The sequence below is a fragment of the Aquarana catesbeiana genome, linkage group LG10 (genome assembly GCF_042186555.1).
Source record: "Aquarana catesbeiana isolate 2022-GZ linkage group LG10, ASM4218655v1, whole genome shotgun sequence".
NCBI lineage: Eukaryota > Metazoa > Chordata > Amphibia > Anura > Ranidae > Aquarana > Aquarana catesbeiana.
In genome coordinates, this window is record NC_133333.1 from 21002306 (window position 1) to 21006332 (window position 4027).

The window sequence follows — 4027 nt, forward strand, 5'->3', positions numbered from 1 at the left end:
ACTTCTTCAGTTTCAAATGAAGAACCAATATTCAGTGGTCTCCCACTGTGTGGTTTCTACTAAGTGGGTCTATTTTAGTTTATATTTAAGAATCCACATAAGGCAATCATGTCTATGGCCCCTCTTAAAAAGTCACACTATGCAATCAACACAAACTAATATGTGCATCAACTCATGAACCTGATGATGTCATCATTACAGCAAAAACATCCAATTGAGGTTATGAACTATTTACACACCTTAAAGCGGAGTTCCACCCAAAAGTGGAACTTCCGCTTTAAGTACTCCTCGCCCCCTGACATGCCACAATTTGTATGTCATTTTTTGGGGGGGGGGCTGGGTACCTGGTTTGGAGTGGGACTTCCTGTCCCACTTCCTCCTTCCGACTTCTGGCCGCCTAGGCGACACCTAGGCAGCCCCTCCCTCCCGGCAATGTTCTGGGACATGTCCCAGAACATTGTCTGGCCATTGACAGAGCGCGGCGTAGCCTGCGCCCGGCTGTAAAGCCGCAAACTGTCACAGCCGGGCGCCCACACTCACAATGTCGGTGCTGCGAAGAGGAGCAAGAGAGAACGGAGGCTTCGGGCGGCCGCATCGCTGGACCGTGGAAAAGGTGAGTGTCTGTTTATTAAAAGTCAGCAGCTATACTTTTTGTAGCTGCTGACTTTTAATAAACTCAAAAACCAGTGGAACTCCGCTTTAAATGAGCACTTACACAAAGGTTCAGGTAGATTGCAGCCACTGGTTGAACAGACGGTGACCAGCTTTACTGTGCCATTGAGAACGCTGAGACTGCCAGAAATCCCACACTGGTCAAGTGGTAGACATGTGCTGTTATAGGTTTCAAAGCTGGTATTACCTGGATAGAATCAAGAAATATATTAACAGTGAACTAGTGTCACTTTACTCAGTAACATATTCTGCAAATATTTTAATAACTTACCCAGAGTAGTTAATGAGTGAACCCTTCCACATACAGTGCCTATGGGGCAGGTTGTATTGGTGTCCAGGCAGTAGGTATTGCTGGAATTGCCTTACAAAATATAAAGAATCAATATAAAAATAGCAACATATAATAATTTGTATCTTACTTGTCTGCTTTGTTTACCAAGCTGAATAGCTCAAGCTGAAATTTAGACACACAGTTGAGTGGGTCAGAACTGTTATCTCCTCCCCTCCCCTTTGAGGTGTACAGTAAGTTTCAATTAGAGAAAGGGCGTCTGAAAGTGAACAGCTCCTAATGTGATTTGTTTTTAGAAACACAATCCCTGCATGCACCCTGAGTTAAATATTTATGTGTAAAAATAAAGATTTTATATTAAAACTAAAAACAACTGCTGCCAATTCATGATGCCATACAGGTAGTCACACAATGTTATCCTAGAGTCTTTATGTCGGGTGCTGAACAACTAGGGGCATTGTGGGAATATAGAGATACATTTTGAAAATATTTTTAACAACTTAATTTAATTTATTTTAGTAATTGGGGAAAAAATCGACAGTGTCTTTAAAATAAAATCCAAAGAACCACAGAAAAAGTGAAGTAAAATACCTCCGCAATAGCAGTTCGGCTGGTAAGCTATGCTTGTTCCTTTGACTGAGTATTTTTGACTGCTGCAGGTACTTTGCTGGGTGCACCCTCGAATAGACGACACACTTCCTGGTAAAAATAAATAAATAAATCAACAGCGTGTTCTACATCAATATTTCTTATTCTAAAGTTTCTACTTGACAAATAACATTTATTATTATTATCATTATTTGTATTATAATACAGGATTTTCACAGGGCCAACAGTTTGCGCGGTGCTTTGCAATATAAGGGGGGAGGACAGTATAATTACAACACAGTTCAATACAGAAAAAATAGGAATTTAGGTGGAGATGGGGGTAGACTTCCCTGAATGAAGGAGTTTTCAAGGATCGCAGTGTTATGGAAGGCCTTGTATGTTGTGGTTAGTATTTTGAATTTTATACGTTGGGCTAGTGGAAGCCAGTGAAGGGATTGGCAGAGAGGGGAAGCAGTCATGGATCGGCGTATCAGGCTATGAACATTAAAGTATTTACCAATTCCTAACAGTGTGCATTCTTTAACCGCTTGCCGCCCACCCAACGTCATATAACGTCGCGGACTTTGAGCGTTGATATCTGATTGATGCCTACAGGCATCATTCAGATATCTTCTTTTAGAGCTGGCGATTCCCTGCACCAAATGACCAATCATGTTCAGCTGCTTGATCGTTCTTACGGGCGGGGGAGGGGATGTCCCCATCTCCCGCCGCCCTCCGGTGCTTCTACCCACTCACCCATGCGATTGGTGAGACGGAGAAGGGATTAGCTGGCACCAGATGTTAATCATAGAGATTTCCGGTGGGCCAGATGGTTCCCGGAGTCTCGTTCGGAGGTCGGGCTCAATGTTATGACGTCACGCCTCCTGCCTCTGCATTTGAGAAAATGGCGCCGCCTCGGCTGGGAAGCCGAGATTGTTTTTTTACATTGTTTTTATTTCAGGCTTCTCAACCTAGAGGTTAGATATGAGGACTTATAGACCCCAGATCTCACTGTAAAGAGGACCTGTCATGCCATATTCCTATTACAAGGGATGCTTACATTCATTGTAATAGAAATAAAAGTGATAAAAACATGTAAAAAGAAAGCATCAAACTAGAAAAATGTAATGTAAAATGTAAAATTAACAAAAGAAATAAAAATCAAAGCGCCCCTGTCCCCGCGTACTCGCTCGCAGAAACGAACGCATACGTAAGTTTCGTCCACATATGTAAACAGCGTTAAAACCACACATGTGCGGTATCACCGCGAACGTTAGAGCGAGAGCAATAATTCTAGCACTAGACCTCCTCTGTAACTCAAAACATGTAACCTGTAAAAAAATTTAAAGTGTCGCCTATGGGGATTTTTAAGTACCGAAGTTTGGCGCCATTCCACGAGTGTGTGCAATTTTGAAGCGTGACATGTTAGGCATCTATTTACTCAGCATAACATCATTTCTCACAAAATACACAATCTCACAAAAAATTGGGCTAACTTTACTGTTTTTTTTTTCTTTAATGCATGAAACTGTTTTTTTTTTTCCAAAAAATACGCGAATACTGTGCAAGATAATAAGTTGCAACGACTGTCATTTTATTCGCTAGAGTCTCTGCTAAAAAACATATATAATGTTGTATAATCTAAACTTTCTAGCAAAAAAAAATGATGATTTTTACATGTAGGTGAGAAATGTCAGTATTGGCCTGGGTAGCAAGTCGTTAAAAAGAGCTTTCACTGACCTCTCTAACTGTAGGTACTGTGGAATAATTAATCCTCAAAATTCACAACAAGAGCATCTAGGATTGTGTTTTATCTGTGACTAGAATGCTAAATCGCTTTTGAATCACTGCTGGGAGGACAGAGCAGGGAAAGCCAAGTTTCCTAAAAGAACAACTTAAAAAGCTCCTGCATTTTTGCTGGGAGATTGAATGTGAATTACTCCACAAACCTGTAGCTAGAGAGGTCAGTGAAGGTTTTTTTTTTTAAGATTCACATTCCATCACCTATACTTTAAGTCCATACAAATGTACACCACTGATCCTGGGCCAGATGTTGGTTACTATTCTACCAAAGTCCATGTTTGACTTTCTTATTGGGAACCGGCATGATGTACTGAAATCTTAAGCAATGTTATCAGCCGAGTCCAGTTCTGTCTGTGTACTACAGAACACCTTATATCTATGTTATGAAGAAGAGGAGAGTGGGAGGTTTTGCAGTCCTAACATACTACCTATCCTAGGGTGACAGCGCTGCTCTTCCACTGACACAGTACGGTGAGTGGGCATTCTCATCGTAGGACAGGAAGTCAAGTTTAGGTAAAAATAAAGGAAAAAAGCCTGAAAAATTAAAACGAATGCAGCCACAATATCGAAGGATGGTAATATGCAATATATCATATTTTGTTCTTGGGTTTAGATGCACTTTAATTCTCAGGAACCAATATCACCTACTGATGTTGTGTCTACTGGTCTTATTAG

At 40.9% G+C, this 4027-nt stretch overlaps 1 long non-coding RNA gene across 1 annotated transcript; it reads right to left on the bottom strand.

The window, feature by feature from the left end:
• Window positions 1-721: 721 nt before the first annotated feature.
• LOC141110432 (uncharacterized) lies at window positions 722-1666 on the bottom strand. Its single transcript, XR_012236290.1, has 3 exons — window positions 1553-1666; window positions 944-1033; window positions 722-859 (listed from the first exon to the last, which is right to left on the bottom strand). It is a non-coding gene; the product is annotated as an uncharacterized lncRNA (long non-coding RNA).
• Window positions 1667-4027: the final 2361 nt, after the last annotated feature.